Here is a 17,701-nt window from a genome sequence, read left to right on the forward strand (position 1 = left end):
TATAGATATTCCAGTTCTGAACATCTCTTGTAAATTAATTGTCGCATCATGGAACCATTTGTGGTGCTCTTCATGCTTAGCCCAGAGGTGCTAGCAGGGCACCATGGCAACATTTTGGTGATTTCAGACCATCAGAACAGCATGCCGAGGGGGCCATATGGTGCCGGCACCTACTTAAACTGTCTTCCCTGCCCTCCTTCAAGTTTGTTTATTCTTGATTTCCAGGCCACACTCAGCAGTGCTCAAAGTTCAGGAGCTACTCCTAAGACTTGTGGTGCTCAAGGTTCATGCAGTACTGGGGATCAAACCTAGGTCCCCCACATGCAAAGGCCTTGAGCCATCACCTCTGCCCCACTTAATTTCTTCTTTCAGCAAATACTTACTGAGAGCTTCCATGTACCAGGAACTGTGCCAAATGAGGAGGACAGAAAAGTACATTAAAAACTCCAGCCATGGGGCTGGATCAATAGCACAGCAGGTAGGGCATTTGCCTTGCACATGGCCAACCCAGGTTCAATTTCCAGCATTCCATCTGGTCCCCTGAGCACCACCAGGAGTAATTCCTGAGTGCAGGACCAGGAGTAACCCCTATGCATCACCAGGTGTGACCCCAAAATGCAAACAAACAAACAAAAAATCCAGCCTTGTCCTCAGTGTAGTAATTTCAGTGATATAGATGAGGAAATTTATTTCCATCTGATAGAAATTGGGACTCAGGAACCTGAAGTGTCTAGATGTTCCAACTGGTGACAGGCACAGCCGGACTAAATTCAGGCCTCTGCAGTCTCACGTCTTTCTCCCTCTTGGGTGGGAGTGAGGCTCCAGCAGTGCTGCTCTCCACCAGTGGTGCGCCGGAGTTCCTGCATGCGGTGTAGAGGATTGATTGCCAGGCCCTGTACATGCCAGGTATCATGTGCTCAGCCCTTTGAGCATCTCCAACGCCCTAGAATCCTTTCAATATTTTGTTTGGGGGCCACATCTGGCGTATGCTCAGGACTTTCTCCTGGCTTATACTCAGGAATCACTCCTGCAGGGCTCAGGGGATCATATGCAGGGCAAGGGCCAGCCCTGCTCTATTATTGATCTGGTCCCTAGACTCTTTCTTACCATAGAAAGAAATGCCTGTCTTTCCTTTGTTTTCTGGCTCTAATGCAGTACTTTTTCCTCTTACTGATGCTCTGCAGTCTAGGTCTAGCATCAGGTGAAAAGCTCAGCCCTGCCTAGAGGCATTCCCCAGGCTCCGGAGCAGCCCCTCTGAGGGAGTCCACCTCTGAATCCCAGTTCCATGTAGCTCTAAGACATGTTTCAGAAATAGAGAAGGTGGCCAGTGGCCAGCTCTTGTCTTTAAGTCCCTGATTTTGAGCCCAGTCACTGCATCCCCAAAACATTCTCAGGCCCACCCACCGATGCATAACAGGAATAGCCTCTATTTAAGAAAAAAAAAAACACCAGGGGCTATAGGTGGTCCAGTGGCTTAAAGCCTGAATGAGGTCACAAGCTCATGAGGCCACAAGTCCAAACCCTGGTGCTACTACATGTGCTAAAGTCATCCTGGCAGCCCATTTTCTGGAAGCTTTGGAAAGAGGAAGCATAAAAAACATTTTGTTGGGTAATTTTTGGTGGGGCCACACAGGTGGTGCTCAAGGGCTATTCCTGGCTGGGTGTGGCGGGCGGGTGTTGGGGCCTACTCCTGGTGGTGCTCGGCTGGACCCAAGCCTCCTGCTTGTGAAGCTTATGCCCCTTCTGTTGCATAGCTCCCTGGCCCTTGAAAACCTTTTTTTTTTTTTTTTGGTTTCTGGGTCACACCAGCGATGCACAGAGGTTACTCCTGGCTCATGCACTCAGTAATCACTCCTGGCGGTGCTGGGGGGACCCTATGGGATGCTGGGAATCGAACCTGGGTCAACCGCATGCAAGGAAAATGCCCTACCCGCTGTGCTATCGCTCCAGTCCCTGAAAAACTTTTTAATTGCTACTTGGGACTAGAACAGAGTATAGCAGTTAGGGCAACTCTTAGTGTGCACCTGACCTAGGTTTCATTCTTAGCACCACCTGGTCTCCCAGCATCAGTGGGCATGGCTTGGTGGCACCCAGAATCCAGGGGTGACCCAGCTAATGCCCAGCACTGCACAGTACAGGTAGCACAGACCATTAGGCCCTCGCACTGAACTGCCATACCAGCTACTGAGAATCACTGGAGGGGTCCTTGGGCCTCCTGAAATCTGCGTTCTCCACCCCGTATCCAAATAAGTAAACAACCTAAAAACAGCGGCTTCCTCTGAGTGGTGTGCATGTGTGATTTTTCCTTCTGTGCCTCTAGTGTCAGGTGGTGCTAGTTCGGTAGATCAGCAGGGAAAAGCGTTGTTGAGGGTGTGTCTCATCCCGTGTTTGGTGGAGGACAGAGTGGCATTCGAGGGGTGCCACCAACCTGGTGTTTGTCTGCGCCATCCTCCAAGTCATCAAGAAGGGGCTTGTGGGCTCCATGAAGGCCTTGCAGAAGCAGTACGTGTCCTGGGACACGGTGGTGACGAGTGAGGATGCCGACGCCAACACCGTGTACAGTGCCCTGGAGGCCATGTTCATCCACTGTCTGCACACCAAGCACATCCTCGCCGAGGAGGGAGATGAAAGGAAGAAGCGTGCTCAGTGGAAGCCCTTGTCACAGCCTGCCTTCTGGCTCCTCTGAAAGCCATCACCCACAGGTGAGCTTTGGCTGTGGGGTGGGGGGCAGAAATGGGGTGGGGGTGGAGCCATCACTGGGCTGGGAAATCCCCAGCAGTTCCATGTTCTAGAGCACCCAGGGGGCCTCTTACACTCTTTCCACTCGCCGCCCCTCTTGGCTCCTGAGATGCCACCCTGCGCAAGTGCTGCCAGAAGCACCTCGGGTTCTGAGGAGCTTGATTTTGAATGAGTGCTCAGTTCAGAAAGCTTTTCCTGGGCCAGAGAGATAGGATAGCGGGGAGAGCACTTGCCTTGCACATGGCCAACCCAGGTTTGACCCTGGCACCTTCTACAGTTCCCTGAACCCTGCAAGGAGTGATCCTTGAGCTCAGACCCAGGAGTCAGCCCTGCGCATCGCCAGGTAAGGCCCCCAAAATAATAACTCTCCTGTGGCCCACATACTCACAACCCTCTCACATTCAGTTTCCGTGAGTTACCCTAAGAGCTCATGAGCCGCAGTCTAAGAAGTTGGGAGCACTCACACAAATGCACAGCGGGGAAGGGGAGGGTGTTGTGCCACACCCTCCCATGCCTAAGGGCTATTTCTGGCTCTGTCCTCAGTGATATTGGGGGGCCATGTGGTACCAGGGATCAAACCTGCATTTGCCACATACAGGGTAAGTGTATTAACCCCTCCCTGTACTGTCTCTCCAGCCCTTGGAGTATATGTTTTAGTGTTTAAGATTTTCACCAACATTTACTATATAATTTCTGTTAATAACTTATAAGTTGGGATGACAAGATAGTATAGCTGGTAGCGCTCATACCTTGCAGCCAATCCAGGCTTGAACTTCAACATACCAGGAGTGATCCCTGAGCGCTGCCAGGTGTGGCCCACAAACTAACAAAAAACTGCCAAAAATTGACAAGTAGAAAATGTTTTGAAAATCCTTCTCTGCAACATATATAGACCCAGGACCATTTCACCCTTACCCTCCCTAACTGAACATTCTTAAACTTGTTTTGAAATTTTTTTTTTGTCTTTCCCGTTTTTTGGTTTTATTTGTTTATTTATTTATTTTGGAGGTGTCGTAGACTTAGCGGTGCTCAGGGGTTATTCCTGACTCTGCACTCAGGCAGTGTTCAGAGGACCATATGGGATGCCAGGGATCAAACCCAGGTTGGCCACACTAAAGGCAAACACCCTCGCCACTGTACTATCACTCCAAACCCTACTGTTGGTTTAACGTCAGCAACACAAAACCAAAATTTTTTTAACAAGAACAAAAATATTGGCATCCAGATATTTTGGTGCCCTTGATTAAAAAGCTGACCATAAATGTGTAGGTGATCCCCTATTACCTTTGTTTTGTTTTGTTTTGTTTTGTTTGGCTGCACTCAGCAATGATCAGGGTTTACTCCTGGCTCTGTGCTCAGGGATCACTCTAGGTGGGGGAGTATTTAGGGTGCCCCCAATTGAATTGGGGGAATTGAACCCAAGTCAGCAGTGTGAAAGGCAGATGCCCTGCTCACTGTGCTATGGCTCCAGCCTCTAATCACCTCTTCTTGACTAGGATGTTTTGAAAGATCTGATTCATGAAGGTAGGTCAGAGTAAAGCTCAGCTAGGAGACTATCAGATAAAAGTCTTCTTTCCCATGAGCCCACATTTGGGCGTTTGCACTCTCAGCCACAGGGGCAGATGTGGGCCACCATTAGCTACTGTCTCTTGGCCCTACAAGAGAAACCTCCACAAGGGAAGAGAAAACACTAGCCTAGTGCCCATTCTAGAAGGCTGAGAAGGAGACTCGTGTGCCTGAATGTGTAAGGGTGTGTGTCCACAGAGACAGGGACACTGGCTCCCTGTGGCCCCAGAAGCATGCAGAGAGGAGAGCAGACCTTGCTCAACCCCCCTGGGGGGAACTGAGTGGTGCCCTCCCCCATGTCTGTACTTGTGCCCACATGACAAGCCTTGAGATCCAGGCGCAGAGACTTCAGGGAACAAATGCACTCTGTCCCCACAGCACAGAGGTGGACCAGCAGCACCTCACTGTTCTGAGAATAAAATGGTCCCCACATGACCAAATTCCAAGTCCCAGGAAGGAGTCTTGGGGCCTGGGCTTCTGATCTAACTGCAGGCCCACAGTTAGGCTGCTTAGGAGTTCAAAGGTACTTACTTCCCCTTCCCATCTCATCCTTTGTCTCTGCTCTGTCAGCTTCCTTTGCCCGAGGTTCTCAGCTCTCATACCTGCTGTCCTCTGTGCTGGGGGAGCAGAGGGACTGCGGGGGAGGAGGCCTGTCCCCATGGGGAGGACTCAGAGAGATGTTTGCTCTGTGCTCAGATCACAAAGCAGAGTATCTCCCTACTTACGATTTCCGCGGTGGGCATCCTAGTGGGCAGTCCAACTTGTCACATAGGGTATTTTTTTGTTTAAAACTTCCAAAGGTGTTGTCAGAATTCAGCAAAGCCCAGATGGACTCTGTGCCAACCTGCCAACTACCCCAGGAAGCAGCAAGCCCTGTGCCACCCCGTCCACACCCCATTGCATCAGTTCAGTCGTGCCTGACCCAGCCTTTTCTTTTTTTAAAAAAGTATTTATTTATTTATTTTATTGAATCACCATGTGGAAAGTTACAAAGCTTTCAGGCTTAAATCTCAGTTAAACAATGCTCGAACACACATCCCTTCACCAGTGCACCTATTCCACCACGAAGAACCACAGTAAACCTTCCCTCCACGCCCCCCTCAGCCACCCACCCCGCCTATGTAGCTGATAAATTTCACTTTACTTTCTCTTTACTTTGATGACATTCAATATTTCAACAAAAACTCACTATTATTTGGAGTCCCCCCCGCCCCCCGAAGTTGGAACTGCTGGAAAGGAAGCATTTGATAATTCCGAGCATCCTTAGACGGTGGCTCCCGGACTTGCCACCACTGGGAACTCCCCCTGTTGTCTCTGCAGGGAGCACTCCATGCCAGCAGCATTCGGGTCTGGTGGGCGAGCTGACCAGCGCAGCCTGCCAGGGGAGCAGCCAGCCAGAGCCTCGGGAGGATGGAGCCGGACTGAGCATCGTGGTTCCCTCACCCACAAGCCCAGTGAGTTGGGCAAGCTCTGGGCGGGGCTGAAGGGCCCCATGAAGTGTCTCAGCTAGTGACTCTGAGTGGTCCCTGCCTTTCCCCATTAGCCCTGGGTCCCCTCCCAGTGCTGGGATTCATTGCCTGGCAATGATGGAGCCCGGGCTTCTGGGTGTGAGTCGAGGAGATGAGGCAGACACAGTGCTAGACACTTCCTGTAGGTGTGTCCTGTCAACACATATCAGCCCTGGGGGAAGCTAATGCTCATCTGACCACAGAATTCGTGCTGAGGCTCATCTGTGCCAAGACACTTTCCTAAGGCAAGACACTTTGCTCACTGAGCCTTTATTTTCCCCTTAGCCCATGTTAAATTAACAGTTCATAAAAATCTCATTCTGCGACATGAATCAGGTTTAAAACCACACACACTTCAGTGACTGGAGCGATAGTACAGTGGGGAGGGAGCTTGTCTTGTGACATGGCCAACCCATGTTTGATCCCCGACAGCCCATATTGTCCCCAAGCACTACCAGGAGTGATTCCTGAGTGCAGAGTCCGAAGTAACCACTGAGCATTGCCACGTAGGGTACAAAAGACAAAGGAACCACATTGTCTAATAATGTGGTTAGACACTTGAGAGACGGCTAGTCCTGAGCTGGGGAGATAGCTCTGTGGTCATGGGTTACAGGCCTTGCATGCACAGGGACTCATTTATAAGTCCCAGTTCCTCATGCTTCATTCACCACATGGCATGAGCCCTAACAATGGCCCATCCAGACCAGTTGGCCGAGTATCGCTGCAGTAGTCCAGTGTGTTGATCATCCAAGGGAACCAGCCCTACACAGCTCCTGGGAGAACCCTGCGTGGGCCCTTGTGAGCTTAGACCAGGGCCCAGTAGTTCAGCTGGGTGGCCACACCCTTGCTGTTTCCCATTCTCAGGAAACCGGTAAAGATTCTTAGAGAGAATTATGGATCTTTTATAGTGACCCATCTGTTTGAAAGAGAACTTGAAACTTTATTAGACAGGTAGCAGTAAAGGATGCATAGAAAATAAACTCTGTGATTTTACTTAACACCAAATAGATTAATGTGTACTGTCATAGGGTGTTTTTTGGCACATTCCTCTGGTGCTCAGTTTTTACTCCTGGTGTGGTGCTCTGGATACCATGGGGTGCCGGGGACTAAACCTGGAGCTGCTACAAGCAAAGCAAATACTACAGGTCTTTCAGCTATCTCTCCAGCCCTTACTGAAGTTTTTCATTTGATTTTTTGTTTTCTTCGGGCCACACCCAACAGTGCTCAGGAGTTACTCCTGACTCTGTACTCAAGGATCACTCCTGGTGATGCTCAGGGGACCATATGGGATGCTGGGGAACAAACTGAGGTCAGCCGCATGCAAGGCAAGACCCCTACCAATTGTACTGTCTCTGCCCACCCCACCCCACTATTTTTTTGTAAAATCAAGAAATCTGAAACTTCCAATTAGAGCCTCTCATTAGCACCACATAACCAGGTTAGCAACTTTGAAATTATAGGATGTGAGAAAACACAAATTTTGAAAGCTTTGTGTAATCTGCAAACACTTGGTGACTCAGTAAATGTGTTACCTCAGACTGTGTATCACATGGGCTCAGAAACCAAAATGGGTACAAGGCTTAATATATGAAAGAAAATTATGTGGCCCCTCTATATTCCAAGGGAAATAATGCCAACTCTCGAAATGGGCACAAACAAGTGCCCAGGTCACTAACCCTCAAGGAAGAATGTAGCAGTGTGTTAGTCAAAGGGACAGATGTTCCGTGGTTGTTGATTTGACTTCAGCATTGGTGGAAAAGGCCCAGTGTGAGGTCAGCTCCAGATGGCTGGGCCAGGGAAAGGGAAGGCAGCTGCCCAGTGATGCTCAGGGGTTACTCTAGCTCTGTGCTCAGAAGGGTACAAGGCAAATGCCCTACCGCTGTGCTATCACTCCAACTCCACTTCTTAGATTTGTAATTCTTTAACATGTTTATTTTGTGTGTGTGCATATCTGATCCGAGGGATTGAACCTAGGACCTCACACTTAGAAGCCTGTGCTCTGCCACTGAGCCATATCCCTTCCCTCCGGCCCTCACTGCTAGCGCTTTCATGTACATACATACATGCCCTTCATTTTAAGAACAGCTTTATTGGGCTCTAATCCACCAATTAAAGTGTAGAATTTAATTTTTAAATAGACTCACAGGATTGTGTAGCCATTACCAGAGTTTAATTTATTTTGGTCCTGTGGCCACACCCACCAACACTCAGGCTGCTCCAGGATGTGTATTTGGCAGCACTTGGGGGCTGAGAGCTGCCAGGAATACCGCCTGGGCCTCCTGTGTGAAAAGCCAGCTCTGTAGCCTGCTGAGCTGTCTCTTGAACCCCTCAATTTCACTTTAAAACCTTTTCATCCCCCCCCCCCCCCCCCCCCCGCTGAAGGAAACACCTTCAATTACCAGTCTCTCTCCAGTCCTCTCTCTGCCCTTGGCCTCTGGCCTTCCCTCAGCCACTTTGCTGGTAGTCAGGCCTGTTCTGGAGGGTCCCTTAATAGTGGATGAACCATACAACTTGCCCTGCTGTCACCCCATGACAGGCTCAGCCTTGGAGCAGCATCATTCCCTTTTGTTGTCGACTGACATTCCTGTGTAGGTGGCATTGTACGGCCAGGTTACATTTTATTTATCACTGGCTGATGGACTTTCCTCTGCCACTTTTGCAATTATATTTGTGTCTGTATGTTTTTATTTCTCCTCAGTGCATGTAAAGTGGAATATTGGGGGAATCCAGTTTACTTATTTTGTACTTATTTATTTACTTAACATTCTGTTTTTATTTCTATTTTCATTTTTATATTGAAACAGAAAATGTGGGTTGTTTTATACTTAATACTTTCAAATGACTTCTCACTACCTATACCTTGTTCAAACTCCTTAACAAGCTCCTAAATAATCTGCTCCAATATCCCCCTGTAGTCACAGTCTACTCATTCCCTTGTTTAGATTCATTTTGGGCCTTGCAAACACATGCACTTCTAAACTTCTCTTATCTGCTTTTTTAAAAAAATTATTTATTTATTTATTTATTTATTCTAATTATTTTTTATTTTAATGAATCATCGTGAGGTACACTTACAGACTTACAGACTTTCATGATTGCGTTTCAGTCAAACAATGTTCAGCACCCATCCTTCCACTGGTGCCCATTTCCCACCCCCAATGTTCCCAGTATCCCTCCCCCCATCCCCAACCCAACCCCTTCCCACCTCCTGCCTCTTTGGCAGACACAATCCCTCTTACTCTCTCTGTCCTTTTGGGTGTTGTTATGGTTTGCAATACATGTAACAAGCAGCCACCGTGTTTGGTCCATAATCTACTTTCAACATGCATCTACTATCCCCAGCGATCCCTCCAACCATTATTTATTTAGTGCTCCTCTCTTCATCCCAGCTACCTTTTCCCCTAGAGCATGAGATTGGCTATCAAGCCTTGGGGCAGTTCTCCTGACCTTTACTATCCCTTAGTGTTAGTCTCCTGACCCTTACTTAACTATCCTTCGGTGTTAGTCTCCTATTATGTTATAGGAGACTATATATATATATATATTCTTTTATAGCCCACAAATGAGTGCAGTCCTTTTATGTCTGTCCCTCTCTATCAGACTCATTTCACTTAGCATGATACTCTCCATGTTGATCTACTTCTATGCATATTTCATGACTTCATTTTTTTCTACAGCTGCATAGTATTCCTTTGTGTAGATATACCAAGGTTTCTTTAAGCAGTGGTCTGTTCTCAGGCACTAGGATTGTTTCTAGATTCTAGCTCTTGTAAATAGTGCTGCAATAGACATACAAGTGCCTATGTCATTTCTACTGTACATTTTTTCATCTCTGGGCTATATTCCCAGAAATGTTATTGCTGTGTCAAGTGGGAACTGATTTCTAGTTTTTTGAGATGTGTCCTTATTGTTTTCCAGAAAGGCTGAACCAGTAGGCATCTGCATCTCCCTGATGATTAGTGACAAAGAGCATTTTTTCATGTGTCTTTTGGCCATTCAGATTTCTTCTTTGAGGAAGAAGAAAAAGGATTTCTTCTTCTGTTCATTTCATTGCCCCATTTTCTGATGGGGTTGGATGTTTTCTTCTTGTGGAGTTCAACCAGTGCCTTTTATATCCTTGATCTGAACCCCTTCTAGAGGGGCATTGTGTGAATAACCTTTCCCATTGTGTAGACTGTCTTTGTCTCAGCAAAATGGAAATTGAAGAAACTTTTCTCAATATACTCAAAGCCATGTACCATAAACCCACGACAAGCTTTATTCTCAATGGGGAAAAACTAAGATCCTTCCCTGTAAGACCACGGACAGGACAAGGATGCCCACTCTTACCACTACTATTTAATATAGTTCTGGAAGTACTTGCCATAGCAGTTAGTCAAGAAAAAAAAACATTAAGGGTATCCAAATAGGAAAGGAAGAAAAAAAACTCTCATCATTTGCAGATGACATGATACTATATTTAGAGAACCCTAAAGCCTCTACCAAGAAATTCCTAGAAGCAGTAAACATGGAAAGTCGCAGGCTATAAAATCAATACCCATATGTCCATGGCTTTCCTATACACAAATAACAAGAGAGAAGAAAGTGATATGATATGTATATATATATGTGTGTGTGTGTGTGTATCACATGTATCACTTGTAATCCTGTTGGTCTTCAATTTGCTCAAGTGGGCTCCAGTAATGTCTGCATTCGTCTCTGTCACGTGCTAGTGTAGCCCAATGATATCTGCTCACTCCAGGAACACAAAGAGCCTCAAATCGTTCATTCAGGGTTTTGACAAAGAAGTGTGGCCATTCATTGGTGGGTGGCCATGCGGTCTTTTGACGTCCCATGGAATCCAGTTGGTAACAGCTCTAGTCCAGTGGTTGTCTCTGAATCGAATTACACGTTCGGCGCATCTGATTTTTGACGCCTTGACAAACGAGACATCGTCCCTGATTCTTGACCGTTGACGGATGTCTGGACTCTGGATTCCTTCTTTCACTTGAGTGAAACGTGATACTCCAAGCATGGCTCTTTCAGTTCCTCTTTGGGATACCTGAATATCGTTCTCATCCTGTTTTTGTAGGGCCCAGGTCTTTGAGGCCTATGTTAGTGCAGGAAGAACCATGGAGTCGAAAAGTGGTGGCCAGCTGGAGGTTCTTTGTCCTCTTAACCACTTCCTCGATGCTCTTGAAAGTGTTCCACACTGCTCTCTTCCTCCTGGGCAATTCTGGCACCAAGTAGTTTCTCATGTTGAGTTCTTGACCCAGGTACACAAAACTGCTGCATTTGGAGATCTATGTTCCATTGAGAGCAAATGGAATGTCAGGGACTAGTTCGTTTTTCATGAATATTGTTTTGCTGAGATTCAGCTGCAGTCCGACCTTTCATACTCGCAGTTGAAGTCGGCCAGCATTTGTGCCGCTTGCTAATGTTTGGTGTTATGAGAACAATGTCAGTAGCGAAGCAGAGGTGGTGTAGTTGCCAACCATCTATATTCACTCCCATTCCTTCCCATTCCAGTAGTTGCATGATGTTCTCGAGGAATATATATTCCCTAAGTTTGGTTGCCTTCTATTTTAAACCCCATCCAATGTGGAGTGCTACTCTTGGAATATTAGCAGTATGAGATATGTCAAATTCTGTTCTCTTTTATCATTCCTTGATGTATTCTCTCAACCAACGAACGATTGATACACTTTTGGTAACAAACTTTTCTCGCTTCAAAGAATGAGAAAGGATACAATATGGATCCTTTGAGCACTCAAGGTGCTTATAAACTGGTAATAGTGATAGGCACATAAATCAATAATTAATATTGCTTTGCTTTTATTTGTATTTAAATTGTTTTTCTTTTTTGTTTGGCAGTGCTCAGGGCTTTCTTCTGACTCTGCACTCAGGGATCACTCCTGGCAGGCTTGGCAGCACCATATGGGATGCTGGGGATTGAACCCGGATTGTCCACATGCAAGGCAAAAATGACCTTACCCATTGGACTATCTCTCCAACCTTGCATTTGAATTTTTATAATATGTTCATATACTACATGCTGGCTGAAAGTTGAATTTGACATTTAAGAACTAATGATGTAAGAAGTCCACAATAATGTGTATCTAGAGAATTAATAACAGACATAACTTTTATTTCATAAGGAAGCTCTTATGCAGATGAGAGTTACTCATAAATTGCTATAAAAATAACTATACTGTAGTCTCTTCTGGACTGGAGCGATAGCCCAGAGGGTAGGGCATTTACTTTGCACGCAGCTGACCCGGGTTCGATTCCTCTGTCCCTCTCGGAGAGCCCAGCAAACTACCAAGAATATCCCGCCCACAGGGCAGATCCTGGCAAGCTACCCATGGTGTATTCAATATGCCAAAACAGGTAACAAGAAGTCTCACAATAGAGACGTTACTGGTGCACACTAGAGCAAATCGATGAGCAAGGGGATGACAGTGCTACGACAGTGCTGCATAGTCTCTTCTAGCAAGGCTAATAATTTGGAGAGGGGAGTGTTACACATGGAGGTCCTTCCTTGGGGGCATGTCTGTCTTAGCTCTCCTTCAGCTTATAGTTTCAGACAAGAGCTGCTAGATAGAATCACTGAAGCAATTTATTTCTTTTGCTTATCTACAGTCTTGAAGATCTTCCTGACTTATACTTTCACTGACCAGCAGAATCAGGGAAACAAACGCTCAAATTAATGGGAGACTATGGAAATAATGCAGAAAAGTACCATGGCTTGAAAATAATGAGTATTAGTCCTTACTATGAACTTAACGCCTAAAATGTTTAAGGACCAAAGAAATAGGCCAGGAGTTAATGTGCTAACCTTGCTGCTGCCAGCCTAGTTCTATACCCAGTAGCATATATGATTGCCCCAACCACCACCTGGAGTGATCCCGGAGCACAGAGCTAGGAGTAACTGATTACTGCTGAGTATGGCTCTAAAACAACAGCAACCACCAAAGTTTGTTTGATTTGCTCTTCACAGCCACTTTATGAAACTTGTATTGAGAAGTCTTGGGTCAGCTGAATTAGATCTCTGTGGCAAGTCATTCCTATCCTCGAGTATGTGTCTTATGTCTTTAGGTTCGTCTCAGCAGACATAAAGCAGTTCAACATCGTGCCCTTGCCCTAAACAGCTCCCTGTGCCAGGAACTGGCAGACTACTATTTTGGTTTCAATGGATGGTATAAAAGGATTGTCAAGGTGGAAGTGGAGAGAGAGTTCAAGTGCAGAGCCTGTGCTGACCGTGTTCAAGGCCCGGGGTTTTGTCCTGAGTACTGCAGGACTCCCCAGCACTGTGGGGTGTGCCTGCAGGGGGTCCTGTGGACCAACAGACCTGACAAATGAGAGTTGTCTAAGTGAAAGTGTCTAAGCACCGGTCACACCCCAGAATCAATCAAGATCTCAGTGAATTGATGGTGGTGTCATATTTTATAGCACTTTTGTGCTCTGTATGTGCGTGGCTGGTGTAGTTCATGGAAAGTTTGGCTTAATGTTGAAGTCACAGGTTACTTCAACTGTTAGCACGGATTGCTGGAATTGAGGTTTTGTTTTGAATTAAACAGTTTAAAATCTACATTGAGATGTTCAGAAGGACCTTCAATCTAAAATCCAGCTTCAGGATCTTTCTGACCTCGAAGAAAGGGAAAATGAAGATATTGTGGCACCATTTCAGAAGCAAAGCATAAAGATCTTCTGTGCTTAGAGGTGGTATTGTCACCCTTTGATTGCAAGAGCCCTGGAGTTGGCATAGCCGAGACTTTGGATAAACTGTGAGGTCTCTGTGGAGATTGGAATGGGGGTGTGGGTAAGAATTCTCTCTCTCTCTCTCTCTCTCTCTTTCTCTCTCTCTCTTTCTCTCTCTCTCTCTCTCTCTCTCTCTCTCTCTCTCTCTCTCTCTCCCCCCCCATCATATTTTCAGATACATCAGAAACAGCCCTCTCCTTGCTAAACTGCTAAAGCCTTAGGCAGATGTTTTTAACAATACTTGTTTAAACCTTAGGTAGTAACGAACAGAATTTTGGGGGATGGGGTGGGGGAAGTGGACGTGCTGGGGACACCTAATGATGCTCCTGGCTCAGCACTCAGAAATCACTCCTGACGGTGCTCAGAGGACTCTGTGGGATGCTGGAGATCAAACCTGGGTTGGCTACATGCAAGGCAAGTGCTCTACCTGCTGTACTATCACTCTGACAGAACCTTAACTTCACAATTTGAGAGCTGTCTTCCTACCATGAAGATTAGGGGTATGGGGATGGGAACAGTATTTCTCCTATTTGGGGCAACAATCTTCTTTGTTCCAAAGTAATCTTTCAAGTATAGATCATGTGTAATCTTCTGTTATCCCAGCAAAACCTTCATCTAGTTAATGAAATAAACTAATTAAATGTTTTCCCCCCAGAATCTATGGCACTTAGGCCTAGGGTATACAGTCAAAAAAACCGGGCTGTTCATCTCACTAGACTGAACTAAGCTATATCCCCACGCCGGCTGAGAAGAAATTTTCTTCTTTCTCGGGAAGAAACGCGGTGTGTCATCAACTACAGTGTGATGTCCATTAAGCAAACAGACCTGGTGGCGTGGGAATGGGATATAAGGGGAAAAATTATGTACAAGGAACAGCGGGACGCTGGTGGAATCTCGAGCCGGAGCCGATACCAGCGCAAGACCTTCGGTTCCAGAGACTGCTTGCAGACACTCTACTAGTCTATCAACTAAGCCAGAGCCCCACGCCTGCTGATGACGGGAAATAACCATCCTTTTTGGTTTTTTTTCCCTTGTCAGGCAGCGTGGCGATTACTAAAACAGGCGTGAACTCGGTGGCGCGGGGCAAGGGGGAAAAAGAAAAACTATGTAACAAACAGCGGGACTTAATATCTCTATATTCTTAGCAATGGAGAACTATCAAATGCCTCCTTGGCAATAGGACTGCTTTTCTTTTTTGGGGGAAACCCCAACAACGGTAGTGAGTTGTGTGTTGAAACATGGAATGTAATCGAAATAAGGCGTAAACGAAGTGAAACATATCATGTGCAAGGGTTGGGACTGGGGAGGTGGGAGGGGGCGGCAGGTATACTGGGGGGGTTGGTGATGGAAGATGGGCACTGGTGAAGTGAAGGGTGTTTGAGAATTGTATAACCGACATAATCCTGAGAACTATGTAACCCTCCACATGGTGATTCAATAAAATTAATTAAAAAAAAAAAACCGGGCTGTTAGAAAAAGAACTGGAACAGACTCTAGTAAGTGAATCTCAGGGAGAAACCAGCTCATCTATGCCACTACCAAACCTTTCTCAAGATCCTGCTTTCTTTTTAAATTTATAGAGTAATTCACAATATTTTATTACATTTAATATTTAAATACCTCCACCATTACACCTTCCTATCATGGTATTTTGGATGTTTCCATCCCGATCCCGAACTCCAGCCCCAAAGCAGAACAAAAGAATTTATTTTGTATTGTTTGTTCTGAATCCCGTTGCTCATCGATTTATTCGAGCGGGCACCAGTAATGTCTCTCATTGAGAGACTTATTGTTACTGTTTTTGGCATGTCCAATACGCACGGGTAGCTTGCCAGGCTCTGCCTCGCAGGCTCAATACTCTTGGTAGCTTGCTGGGCTCTCTGAGAGGGGTGGAGGAATCGAACTCGGGTCATCCACGTGAAAGGTGAATGCCCAACCGTTGTGCTATCGCTCCAACTGTTGAATATGCTCCAAAAATGTTTCCTTAGAGAAAGTATGTGAAGATTGTTGTATTTCCCCCAGGGACCATTAAGCCCTTCAGTAAGAGCTTACTGACATATTGTTAACGGTTGAGCCTGTTGTGCTTATATATATATATATACATATATATATATGTATATATATACACACACACATATATATACATACATACATGCATACATATATATACATATATATGTTATATATATTTTTCCTTGAAGGAAACTGAAGAATCAGTAGAGAATCCACAAACAGAATTGCTCTCCTTGCTCTATATACCTGCAGTCTTAGAGACAGAAATTTTAAGTTGTCAGAGATCTTATATTGTTACACGAGTTGACCCTGGGTTGACTTCAGCCTTGTAGTCTTGGCAGTTCTTCTAGTAAAAGTGACTTCGTTGGTCATCTAGTAAAATTTCTATCAACTATAAGAACCTTTAAGAACCATTCGGGGCTTAAGAAGATGGTACTAGAGCCAAGGCACCTGCCTTGCATATCCCTGGCACAGCATATGGTCCCCTCTAGCACCACCAGGGAGCACAGAGCCAGCAATAGCCCCTGAGTACCAGAGGATATGATCCCTACACCCAAAATATAAAAGAAGTAAAAGAAGCAGTGGGTGGGAGAGATAGCTCAGAAGACTGAGTACACTCTTGGCATGCAGGATGCATAGTTTCATTTCCAGCTCAGCACGGCATTGCCAGGAGTGACTCCCAAGTTCTAAGTGGGTAAAATTCTTGAACACCATTGAGTCTGGCCCAAAACAGAGAAACAAAAAGAACCAAACTTAATGTCTGCATTGAAAAGGAAAATGCTCTTATTTTATGCTTTCAAAATAAAATTATTGGGGGGGGGGTGTCGCTGTAGCAATAGCACAGCGGGCAGGGTGTTTGCCTTGCACTCGGCCACCCAGGTTAGATTTCCAGCATCCCGTATGGTCCTCCAAGCACCATCAAGAGTAATTCCTGAGTTCATGAGACTGGATAACCCCTGTGCATCGCTGGGCGTGACCGAAAAAGCAAAAAATAAATAAAATTATTTGATGTATAAAGGAAGAACACACCTAATATCATTGGGTACTACATTCAGAGAAAGGTCATTTTAGACAATTATTTTGAATTGACCTCTGTTAACTCTATTTCAGAAAGTGGTCAAATAGCTGTGGAAGATAGGACTTTTGAAGAGCTTACTGAAGGACTCAATTGTTTGAACTATTGACCTAGTTTTGAACAATAATTTTTAAAATAGTTAAATCAAACTCATCAAGAAAACTTCAAACACCTACAATGGAGTCTTAACAAGACTAGCTTAGGGGCCTGAGACACAGTTCATCAGGCTGGAGCATGGACTGTGCGTGAGGGAGACCTGGGTTTGATACCCGCCACTGCATGGCCTCCGGAGCACTGCCAGGAGCAACCTCAAACACCTCCAGGTGTGGCCCCCAAACAAACAAAAAACGTCCACCTTACTATGAAACGTGAGAAGACATTTAGTACTAATGCCAAAGAATTCAGAAAACTAACATCCATCCCTAAATGAGGCCACTCTTGAAACCAACTCCATTCAAAGCTCTCTACTCAACTAGACACTGGGAGGAAGCCCCTTCTCACTGAATTTATATTCTAGAAGTGTGAGATAATGAGAACTGAAAATGATGAGTAGGACTGTGAAGAAAGTAAATTGGGTGCTATTCACAGTATTGCAAGAGAGTCTTGTTATATTCTGATGTTAAGGTCTTCAGTGGTCTCTCCAGGAGTGCTAGAAAGGCAGGCAGCCCTCTAGAAAGGGGCTTGCTACTTTTTCTCTATGATTAATGTTGAGCTCCATGCAAGAAAGTGGGGTTTTCCCCAGGCCTGTGTAAAGGAGTGTATATGAGTGTTCATTCAGTTTAAGGTCGGTCTCCCAGAATAAACTGTTTATGGCCCCAGATCTTTCCTTCAGAAAATTTTGGGTCAATGATTCCATGCTATCCCCTCTCTCGGAGACTGAAAAATAATCAGAGATACTGAGAGTTTAAAGGAAATGTGAAGGGGCTGGAGCAATAGCACAGCGGGTAGGGCATTTGCCTTGCACCTGGCCAACCCGGGTTTGATTCCCAGCATCCCATATGGTCCCCAGAGCACCACCAGGAGTAATTCCTGAGTGCATGACCCAGGAGTAACCCCTGTG

General features: G+C 45.8%; 1 long non-coding RNA gene across 2 annotated transcripts; it reads left to right on the plus strand.

Annotated features, from left to right (window-relative positions):
* Positions 1-1,463: 1,463 nt before the first annotated feature.
* LOC129403663 (uncharacterized) lies at positions 1,464-14,831 on the plus strand. 2 transcript variants are annotated; one of them, XR_008629361.1, is made up of 3 exons: positions 1,464-2,702; positions 5,626-5,759; positions 12,891-14,831. It is a non-coding gene; the product is annotated as an uncharacterized LOC129403663 (long non-coding RNA). The 2 variants fall into 2 exon arrangements; XR_008629362.1 differs by lacking the exon at positions 12,891-14,831 and adding an exon at positions 12,435-12,882.
* The last annotated feature ends 2,870 nt before the right edge of the window (positions 14,832-17,701 follow it).

The sequence above is a fragment of the Sorex araneus genome, chromosome 3 (assembly GCF_027595985.1).
Source record: "Sorex araneus isolate mSorAra2 chromosome 3, mSorAra2.pri, whole genome shotgun sequence".
Classification (NCBI taxonomy): domain Eukaryota; kingdom Metazoa; phylum Chordata; class Mammalia; order Eulipotyphla; family Soricidae; genus Sorex; species Sorex araneus.